Raw genomic sequence first — 12,668 nt, 5'->3', positions numbered from 1 at the left:
TGACTATTCTCGGTATTTTCCATTCTCGGTAATGTCCATTCTCGGTAATGGCATACTCGGTAATGTCCATTCTCGGTAATGGTTTTCTCGGTATTGGTATAGAACCGGCCCTATAACGCGTGGTTGCGAATGTTCGGAACAATGCCGAATTTCATACTTTGGGGTGTATTTCGAAGGCGTTCCATTGCCCTGATTAGATTTTAATGCATATTTTCGGAATCAGTGCGACAGTAGCTTTCAAATCAGAGCAACGTTATTCCAAACTGAAACGCAACATGTTTTTTACATAACATGTTACGTTTCAGTTTTGAACTTGATTAATTGGAAAACACGTCGCGTTTTCGGTTTTAAACTTGATTATTTTGAAAACACGTCGGCGTTTTTTGTTAATAAACGTGTTTTTGGAAAAAACATGCAAAAAACACGTTGAATACACGGTATATTTTTTACAGTGCAGAGTGGCAAATGGATAGCACTAGTCCAGCGAACATGCATAACGCGATTAGAAGATGCAGTGCAAACATGAAATAATTAGTTTTCTCAGTCACGTAAAATGCAGTTCCCAATCCAGACACTGTGGTGCCACTCAGACAGGTCATTACCGAAATAATGGACATAGACATGTTCGCAATGTACATATTCGCTGATGGTATCGATTTAATAATAATGCCCAAGATTCCACATAAGCCTAAAGGCACGCCTGCCCATACTCCCGACGAATTGTAGATGGCAAGGATGGTTGTTCTATGCGACCCTCCCTTGTAATATTGAGGATGTGACGTCAGCGCCACAATACCGAGAACAACGGATGTTGCTGCAAGCACGCATTCGGCAATCCCCAATCTTCGTAATCTGACATTGCATTCCTCTCTCGACAGTGTTGCTCCGTGTTTATTGTGGTGGGGAGCTCCATCGATCAATCTTTGATATCCCTCCTTACTAGTCAACATATTTCCTAATCTCTTCGAAGTAGGAATGTAACAATGACTTACATCTATTTCGGGAAATCCATTCTTTTAAATATAGCCGGAACGAAAATGAAGAAAGCTAAGGAAATGCTATAAGAAATATTGACGAACTTTGTACTACCGCAGTTGGCGAATGTGCAACTCCGTGCGAAAGTGGAGATTTCGATGATACCCCAAACCTAGGTTCCGTGATGAGGAATGGAAAGTCGTGACGAACAGGGTGACCCTAAGGCCCAGGCAATGCTTGGTGGCACAGGATGTCAAGCATCGAAGCCGCGTTGTCTGTCTTTCATTTTACCGTCTTGCGTTTCAACAAATCTTAACTGAACTCATCCTACGTTTTGATGTTACATCTTGACAAATTTCTATACGGTAACTGTTTATCCATTCGCCGCCAGTTCATAACGAGATTGATCAGACATTTCTAGACGCAGCCACGGAAGCGGTGCAGCTGCATAAATTTGATTTTGAGAACGGCCCATTTACCATTGACCAGGGCTCACAAACGATTTTGAAACCAAAAATAACTTCTTGGGCAAGCTACTGACTAATGCGACGGGCTACCAGTTACTCCCACCGTTTATCCGTGCTCAGTTGGAATTTTTTTCAGAGCACTCGGTAGGGTTTCCGCTCCTGTCCTTACTAAGAACAGAAAACTCTCACCCACATGGACTCACACCAGTGTCACCGAGCGCAGTTGCGTTAACGCACTGCGCACTCCGCGTCGAGACTAGGAAATATTACCGAGATTCCTATTATGCCTCCTCGTGGGCGAAAGCCAGCAACTCCCGGATTGAAAACTGCGTTTGTATGACCCTTAGGGCCGACTGATTCATGTTAAACTGCTGAATATATGAAACCCTTCTACAGTTCGACTTTCACATATGTCATTTGAATATTTTCACTGCGACCGGGAATCATTTATTGGTTCTCCCGCGTTGCTGACGCCTGGCATAGACTATATCGATTTCAGATCATCTCGATGAAACTGTTGGTCGTCGCAAATCTTCATTTTTTTTACGCCCATGATGTGACTACCTGTATTATTGGCAGTTGCACAACTGTTTTAACCGATCTAAATTGTATAGATTTCTAAATTTATATCAGCAGTCGCTGCCACAGCTAAAACAGGTATTGATTTGTATTCTAGCCCTGCCATGCACGAAGGCACCAAGCGCGCGTAGACATATATATATGTCTATACGTATACGTCCAACAGTCATGATACTGAATAGGCATATGTAATATGTGCTATGCATATATGCTATCCCTACACTAAATACCATTAAAACAGTATACGAACTCAGCAGTACAATGACAATATTATCATCAAACCACGGATGTAATGTCTTACTGTTAAGATAGCATCCGATTCAACATACCGTTACTTCCTCAAAGCTTACGCTGAGGTTATCGTTTTGCAACAGCCGTCAATTTGATGAACTAGGTATTATCATGTCTTGTGTGAACCACCAATGCAGTGTGTGTGGTGGAATGACGTAGAAATGTGATGATGAAATACTTATACCTGTAACTATGGGCCCATAAATTGTCCGCGCATGATGAAGTGACATATTCTGTTTTCATATACCGTGATACGAATTCAAAATTCATAGATTTGAAGAATATATTCCCCATTTCGCTTGGTTAAGATTCCAGCCGAGCTTTTACGTCGATGGACCGATGGTATTAAAGACTGACATTGGGCACTTTCTGACGATCTAACTTTTCGATGTGTCGCTACAATTACTTCTTTTTTATTCGTAAAACTCGTTCGTTCATATTTTCGTCAGTTCAGAACACCACGAGATTGTCATACAATGAAATGCAGAACTTTGTCAAAACAACTTCAAATGGATTAAATCCTAATGACAGAAAACCAACATTGAGTTACGTATAGTAGAGTAATAGAAGAACATGTTTTCACCGAGACGTGTACAGTAGGCTACATCGTGTATTTATATATTGACAGAAAAATATACCTGAATCACCGTTTCAACAGAAGTAATGTTGAAACGAAATATACACGATGAACAATTGAAACCACAACATTATGTAACTATAGTCGACTCCGCCTAATTTGGACACTTTGGTTCCGCCGTTTTTGGCCGAAATAAGCGTAAAGATTGCCTTGTCCGAATTAAGCAGAAAATCAACTGTTCGTTTCGTGGTCATTGGCGGCATTGGGCAGTGGGCAGACAACGCATTGAAAAAAATTCGCTGTGGCCTATTAAATGAATCGCAGCAACGATTTACTGCAGTAATTGGCACTGAACGCATAAACGCACAAAATTTACACATTCTGGTTAGTTGCATTGTAGTTCGACATCAAACAACTCAACAAATACTGTAAACTGTATGACTGTATAGCACACACATATTTGGTTAAAATATTACAGTAATTCTTCAAATACTGTACTGAGCCATAACGCACGGGCTGCAAAAGTCTTTGACTTGATGAATGTACTTTTGTACACCACAAAACAAGCAAATCAAAGCAAAAAGCTTTTATCCAGCCCGAAGATCATTTATAGAAAGTAAACGAAGCGAACTGAAAGATAAATCCGCAAAACACAGTGCTTCGGATTCGACTATTTCGGTGACACGACTTCATATAAGTTCACTGTTGATTGTACTGCATTGATCGACATTGTCCGGGGGATCCGGTGATTAGATTAAGTGGATCTAACTGTATATGAAGCAGTCATTGTAATGTTGCAAAGTGGAAAATAAGGATTGAGATTGGCAGTCGTAAATGATGTGAATTTGCGTATTTAGTTACAAAGATTTTTATTCAATAGGATGGCGCGTGCATTCTGTTCATAGGTGAGCGTTGGAAGTGTGAACTATGAATAAGTTCGCGTTATAAAAAGAACATTAATAGGTTCTACCATGTGAAATTGTTGGCGAATTAATGGCATTTTACATAATTTCTGGCATTCCTTGAAGCTCCCATTCTTCTATTACTCGCTGTCACGGCGTGTCAACACGAAAGGCAATTCAAATTCTGATACACCTAGTAGGCCTACCTGTACAAGTGCTCTGAAAGGCTAAGATTCAAATTCTAACATACTACTTTGAGAGAAAATGACCAGCAGCCTACAAGTTGCACATCATCTCCTAACACTGTCATCTTAACAGATATCAAGGTTGTCGCTACTTACCTGCAAATTAACGAATGCAATTTTACAAACACTGAGTTTAAGTAACTATAAGCTATGTCAACAAAATTTGACCTCGAAAGACTAGACACAACGTGCTTCCACTTTCAATTTAGTTCCGGCACTTTCGTGCTTGGATGGGGTTGTTGAAATTTTAACTTAAAAGCCAACTGTTGCGTCATAGATAACATTGAAATGCAGCTAATGCTGCTAATCCATCGCATAGATCTTTGCTCCGCAAATCAAAGAGATTAGAACCATACTAAATCAGTTTTGTAGTATGTTTTTTAAATCACTTCTTCACGTTTCACGCAGTGCTTGATAAAAGTTACAATGAAACTTTTGTCAAAAATAGAAAAAGTTGCAATATAAAATTGTTGCAAACAGCTTGAAACATCTTAGTACATAAATTCTGAGCATTTAGGAAGCTGTCGGATGCTGTGAAAAAAGGTGCAAAAGTTGCAAAAACTTGCCCTAATGATTACTGTTGGAATTAGCATTCTGACATTCGTGGCGTCATGCGCTCGCGTTTACGTTTACGGATGCTTTCGAACAGCTTCTTTGAGGTACAGAACTTCAATATACAATTGAACTAGTAAGCAACTAGTAGAGAATTCGAAAGAACGCGAACTTTTTAGTGACTCTCACCATCCCTAATGATTACGGTAATTGAAGTTATTCGACTTGTCATTTAAAGTTACAGAGGCTGGTGAACGTAGGGTAGTAGCACGATATAAAACGTTTTACGACCACTTTCAATTGATTAGTGTTATTTGCAATTATTATTAGTATGGAAAAGGTTTTCTATTGATACTACATTGACAAAGATGTATATGAGGGGGGATCATCGTTCGATGGAAGTGTAGAAGAGACTGCAGCAACCAGTACCGATTCGGTATCGATCTGACGTGTCTCCGTGTACATTTTCACCTGTTCAGTCTTCGGCCGTATCACAACATCGACATCGCAATACGCCGCTTGCATTGAAGCTTTGTAGTCGTCAGATTTGTTTACAAAGCGTGAATCTGAGATTTCGCCGATTTTCTTCGACTCGGTCCTGGCACAGGAAAACGCACAATGAGCAACTGACAGTATTATCTCGCCCAGTAATAACGATGGTAGCAGCAGATGCAGAATGTGTAGTTCGATATGCCCGTACCACGAAATGGCGACAACGACTGACGTGACGACGGCCACGGTAGTGAAAATCGCTGTAAGTGTGCGTAGTATACGGTTGGCACTGCGCATACACGCCGTCGGCTTTTTAGTCGCTGACATCCCCACGATTCCAGCGAATATCATGAGCAGTCCGCAAGATATTCCTTGTACTGCGAGCGTCAGTATATAATCGAAATAAACAGACGGATATCGCCCATCTCTGATATCCCTGGAGAGTGATTCGATTGCTACGCCCACCGTTGTCACTCCCACGAAATACTCGATAATTCCCAGGAATAAAAATGTCTTCCTGTGCTTGACAAGGGGGGCTGACTGTGTTGCCGGCGTTTGATGAACGATCCTAGGTTTCTCTTCAAGCGACTTATGTCCCATTCTTTTGAATTGATTCCAAAGTTGCGGCATAGTTCTAGGTACCCCTACAATATGATAGCCTGTAGCGATAGATGAATAGGTAAATGTTGACATGTTGCATTGAATACAATATTCCTTTGACTCAAAGTCGTTTCTTTGCGAAACCAAGTATGTTTTTTATTAAACGATCGCATCAGTAAGAATTCAAACCAATGAAACTGTTATTCCCGGGTTTTCCCGGGGTTCCCTGAGTCAGTCTCAAAGGGTTTCCTATTGTGGGGATACGCAGTGTGCAGTGGCGGGGGAGGTTGGGGGTCGAAATCGGGACCATTCCTTCTGAAATATGCCAGTTCTATATCCAAGGTTTCTAAGCTCATATGCAGTTAGACAGTTGTCGCCACGCTCTTGCATTTCATCTGAACAATACAATGACGCGTTTCAAGGTAAAGCTTTGCATTTCTGATCATGCTTCTGAAAGTAACTACGGATTTGCAAAAATATCGATTATAATGTTTTCGTTTTGTGTGAATATCTTACTTTAAAAACTTTGTTCTTGTAACATTCCATTGATACATAGTGTATTTCGTGCACCAGTAATACCTAGTAATTTATTAGATGTGCTCTTAGATTGGTATTTTGGTAGATTTCTGTTTTTATGACTCAGCGAAAATCCAGGGATCCCAAACGCTTACAGATTAGCGTAAGTGTTGTCCAAGTTAGTAAAAGTCTAGATTCTAGAACCCCTGTTTTAGACGAATACTTTTTCATCTTATACCTAATTCTAGGGTTACCATATTTTGAGATCCTAAAAAGAGACACTTTTCATATATACTAAAAGCTTCATCACCTGACAGGAAAAAGAGGACAAGTCCCCAAAAAAGTAGACATTTAGGCGTCCTCCGAGGACACTTTATATTTCTTTAAAAAAAGACAATTCCTCTTTAAAGAGGACGTATGGTAGCCCTACCTAATTCAGAGCAAGTCTTGTAACCATCGGGTGTACTGGTGTACTATACTCGTTTCATGCGATAGAAAGCTTCCTTGCTACACGGAGGTAGGCCGTGATGTCGCAGCAAGGTCGATATGAAGGGGGGAAACAGTCAGCAATTTTGTAATTGCGAGTTGGGATTGGCCTCAAACATAATATATATGCTTCCGATAGTGTTGGTTTTTCGATCCGGTACGAGTTATCCGAGGGTGGATTGGATGTATGTCGTCGATGGCGGTAAAGACTTATACTTGTAAAGTGCAGGATCCAACGTCTTATGTTACTAATATTCAGCTGTGGCATTGCTTGCTGCAACTTCAAATATTCGTGATATTAGTTGGAATCGCTTGTAGTGCCATATCTTATTATCAACAAATCCACGCTGTGAGATAGATAGATAAGTGAGGTATTTAGTATCGCTGTGCTGCATGCATTTCTACATCTTCAGTGCATCGGAATTGAAAAATTCCATATTCGCATCAACGATATATCGACTCAGTCCACTCACAAATTCAAAACATCGGATCCATAATAAAAATGATATAACATTTATAATACGAAATGTCACAGAAATGATTTCTGCCCCAGGCTTCAATATTGCGCTCTTATGATAATAGCGACTTTTAGTTATGTGAGACACAAAGTATTTGCGAACTCGAATTATGAACCCAATATACACTGCAACCATCGCGAAAAGTGAGTGGGGAAGTGTGTATTTCCAACCATGTTCCACCCTGACGAGTGTGAATTTATACAGGCCTGACACACGATACCGGAACGTACTTGAGACTAATACACGGTATAGATATCGGGTAGAATATTTTAATCCATATTATTCATGCACGTAGTCATTTAGGATATATGACAGCGATATAATTTTGAGTTAGGTTTGTTTTCTTATACCACTCTTTTTGGCCCTTTGGGGTGCGAATGTGAATGTACTGTACACTCTCTTCCCTTAGAGAGTGTGTACGATGGGCAATTGTACATACACTGATACATACTGACGAGCCTCGACAAATCCGAAACCGCTACACTGACCTCTGACGCAACCATACAAATCGATGCTAGACAGATGCCTTATTCTAGCCAGGTTTCTGTAATACGCGTCACGCATGGTAAGAATATGCAACGAACTTAATTAATGCTCATTGCAGAGATGCAGTGTATACCGCTGCAGAGAATACTAATTATCTCGATCATGCTATTCGATTAATCCATACTAACCCGATAACTACCGTATCTATGATTATCATATATTCCCTGTCATAGAGCTAACATCTTCACTAACGCATATTACTGACTCAAATAGCATGCATTTCACCATACGCTGTTTCCTCACGGTCAAATTCTAAGGCGATGTCTTTGCGAAGTTCTTTGCTAAGCGATGTCGTAAACTCAGAACTGCATTGTATGCTGCATTATTTATGAGGCATATCACAGGAAGCAATTTTTCTTACGACCGCCTTGTTCGCCGAGAATGAAATGCCCGCCCGGATTGCGTTAAAAATAAAATTGATCGCTCTGACCATTTATCGATTTTAATACAGTTTGCATCTAAGTAAACATTAGACAAGAATTCGAGGTTTGAGCTGGACGTTTGCGTACGCAGCATCATTCATGGCCATGGTAGCGCATTATGACCTGTAGTACCGATGTGGGACGGTTATGCAGAATTGCCAATCGAATGATATATTTTGCGGCAGGGTTGATATAAGATATCAATAACAGAAATCCACATACGATGAATTTTGAGTCTCATATGTTGCGTATCAGCTTCCATTAGACATTACCATAATCGATTTATCACTATCTCGTATTCGAAATGATTTAAATTTCACGACGTCAATGTAATCGTGATTTAACGTATAGTCGGAATGATGGTATGCGATGGTTATCTAAATCGACTCCGATAACACTTTTAGATGCCTAACGCCTTTGGCGATATTCAGTAATGTGATATCAATCAAAATTCCCACCTGAACGTTACAGGTATGAAATTTCCGTATGCGATTCGTTTGTATGGGAAATTGAATAGATTGAATGGCATTAAAGCAGGGAGTCCTAAGCTCTAGATTTCGCGTTCTGGTTACTGAAAAAATGGTCAGCACCCGCGCCCAAAGCTGCTCACGGACGATGTGCGAAACTGGCGACTCTATGTAGGCTACGCCGCAGTAATAACAGTTCGTCAACCTCCGTCCTTTGATTAAAACGCGCAATCAAGACTATAGCAATGTATGTCCATAGGTCATCTGGAACGGTTGCTATCTATATCCAATCGAAGTATAGCCAAGTCACGCGAAATACAAATAACGATCTATAAGTTATTCGTCCGCGCTGAGCAAGTGTGTGTATGTATTACACTGTATACACTGTACAGTAATATACTTTATTCTTCATAGTGATGGCCAGACCCAACCCTAAGTTATGGTAGGTGGCGCTTCAAAATGGCGCTTCCACTGATCTGATACCTTGTTTACCGCGTTGGCATCCCTTGTAATAGTCATTGGTCTTTAATTCCGTCTCCCGACCCAGGAGAAAAGGCAAACGGCCCCATTGGGGTAGCTACCCCTAGTTTGAAAATCCCTGCATTAAAAGGATTGAAAAGTGTACCCCAAAATAAATTCCAACGAATCGGCCACCAATACGCTTTCAGAAAATGCGTGTTAAACGGTATAAAAATATTTTACAAGCGGTCAGTATGTGCGGCAAATCGGTTGGCTTATATGACCCAAAAGACTTGAAAAATATACCCAAAAATTATACTCAACGACTTGCTCACCAATATACGCTTCCGGAAAATCGACAACTTCATTATTCCGCAGCGGAGAATATAAATCATTCGTGCGTCATATACCACCGCATCTTAGTACATCTCCTGCTTCGAAACCTTGAGTTGAGACTTAAATATGTTGAAACGTCCTTTATAAAGAATGCCACAGATTTGAAATGTTTGCGATATATTGTCTTCATAACCTAAGTGATTTGTGTTGTGAATCGAATACACCTCTTTACATTCAAAGCTTTTGTTAACTAAGACGAACAAATCAATGGAAACGCAATGGTTTTATACCTAGGCCTACAGCTGATAGCGTTCAGACATTCAACCAAGGAACGCTAACAAAACCAAAATGGGACGATAGCGATCCACCATAGTCTGTTTGCCGGAAGGTCACATATCATGGTTTACATGTTTGGCACAACAAACTATATATTCACCCTTTGCGCCTTAATATCATGTCCAACTTCGTGATTACTAATGCATTTATCAAAAGAGTCCCGATCATATACCCTGTATAGTAGCGGTTGCTGAAGTAATTTTGTCGAAGGCGCCGTACAAAACTTTATGCCCCCGTAATGATTTCATAATGCTACAAACGCCTAACTTAAAGAGAATTACTAAATCATACTGCGTGTCGAGATACCGTGGTGGTATAGTCCACAGCTGCATCACCGACGGGTTGCTGCGGGTTCGAGTCCGACCAGCGTCTGATCAAGAATTCCCACCTAAGTGTTGGAGGTTTATCTAGGCTGCTTCTCGTCATTTAATCTGTGTAGGCAGTGTCCTATAAAAACCTAGACATGGGCCGTGCTCCAAGTCCGCAGGTACTGAATAAAATTGAAGAAAATTTGCCTGGTGTAAATGACCATAGTAGTCGATAAACATCAGGATTATCACAAACAACAGCAACAGCAAAGCCATGCTCGCTCGAAATGGATTGTACCTAAATCGTTTGGAGGTAATGGTGCGCTGATTTTGTTGATTTTGCACACTTATCAAACCGTGGCGAAATTTTGATATTGCAATACCCATCTCGCATTGTCAATTTATTGCGATATCCCAACTTGATTAACAATAAAACGTAAACCGGGTTAGCAGAAATATGATCTTAGATGGCAAAAGGACACGGGGATGTTCGCCAACTACACCGGAAAGTTCAAATCGAAACTTAATCCAGATATTATTAAGTAAATCAGGAATATAGTACCTATACTTTTCAAAATAACATATAAAGAAATCAAGATTCCGGAGAGTTACTTCTATTATTATATTCTTTATTTACAGTAAGAAACTGGTCAAAACACACATAATCCGGGGAGCAACCTGCACCCAAAGGAAAATGGCGAGATTGGAGTAAATTTTTTAAAATTTCAGTAATGCAGTCAAATTGTTATTCCTATGCACTACATGGAGTCTAAGTGAGATTACAGAATTGCAGTAGATGAAGAATTGGCAAGGGTTACAGAGCAGAGGTAGAGATGATTGAAAATGAAGAATCGAAATTACAGAAATGATGCTGTGATTCACTAGTATAATTTTAGTCCAGTGGTGCATTCAACGCCTTCCGAAGAATATGCACAGTGCCCAATAACGTGATTTTTTGGATCATGTCGAATCGAACGTTACCCGGAATCAGTCGGATATCTCTCATGAGTTTTTTTGCTTGCGACCCCTGTAGCGCCAATGACTATCGGTACAATGTTTATTTTGCATCGCCACATTTTCTCACTTTATTATTAATATTATTATTATTAATAAATATAACAAGAAACCGATGAAATTGCAGCAACACTCAAATGTCATCACGAAACCCTGGATAAAGTCTTGCGGCGCTCAGTTGGACTCATTGCTGTATAGCGTGTATTCCTCCGTAGTATAAGGCAGGCCGTCTTGAACAGTTTTTCAGTCCTGAATATCCTCAAGAAACCATTATAACTAATTCTAATTACTGACCGATCGACCTGAGCAAACGCCACACAACCTTATAGATTTACAAATATCACATCATTCCAGAAACTTTCTGTATCATATCTGTAAATGAGCGTGTTGTGGAGCTATCTATATCGCATTCGTCATACCGAAGGCGACAGCAATAATATAGCTAGAGAAATATACAATATTGAGGATAGTTGCGTTATTAGTATTATACCGCAAGTTCAAATCGTTACTCATCACTATCCTTGCTTCATCTTATCTTTCGGTGAACATTCCATTATCACATAATAGCATATAAATATCCGATTCTCTGGTGATACATCTTGGTGCACAAAATCGCTACCACGTTATATTTGAATTGGAAATATTAAAGACACCAATTATGATGCTCAAGGTCCTGAAAATAACGACGACGTAACGCTGTGGATGTTCACTCACGATTTCGTACAGATCCTTGGAGAATGAAATGCACTCAAAACACAAGATGACTTCGCATCATCATTATACATACGGGGCGAGGATACGCCAGACGCACATTCTTCTAAGCGTAACGCGTTGATGTTCATACCATGTTTAGACGCTATCACGAAACGGAAGAATCTATTGTCCCATATCAATGCTTTTGAACCGGTGTGACGGTTCGCACCAGTCCGTAATAAAAACTTTGAAATTTTTCTGTTCAATTGGTTCAATTTGGTTCAATTCCAACTAGTGGATGCGGAGATATTGCCGTCGAAAAATTTGGATCTGAATAAAATAGTATTTAAGGTGACCGATTCTTTGTTTATTTATTATAGTTATGCTCACCGTAAATACTATTTTATTCAAATCAAAATTTTTCGACGGCAATAAATCCGTGTCTACAGGTTGGAATTGAACCAAATTTGGTGAGGATCGTTTCTATAGACAGCCTAACACTTTCATGGTGTGAACAGAAAATCTTCAAATTTTTTATTATTCATTTTTATATAATAAATATAGAAACTTTATTCTCCTGTAGCAAAGCGGTTACTGGCTGGAATTGAACCAAATTTTGTGTGTAGGCTTAAATTCGGCAACCTAACAATTTTATCAAGTAGCCAGTACGATTTGAGAAAAAAGTCATTTTTGAAGAGCCCTATTGTACAGTACAACTGCGACACGCAGAGTAATTTAATTACCCTAATCTGAAATCGCGTGCGTCAGACATGTTTCGTAGAGCTGTGTTGGGTAGAATTGTGGTATGCGCATTCCAAATGTCATACAAGTAGACGTTCTTGTACAAAACTTGTTTGGCCGAGAAGGGTTTTAGTGAAATAGTGCAC

The sequence above is a fragment of the Botryllus schlosseri genome, chromosome 3, assembly GCF_051294905.1.
Source record: "Botryllus schlosseri isolate E-star chromosome 3, Bs_hap1, whole genome shotgun sequence".
NCBI lineage: Eukaryota > Metazoa > Chordata > Ascidiacea > Stolidobranchia > Styelidae > Botryllus > Botryllus schlosseri.
Note: the sequence above shows the minus strand (reverse complement) of the source record.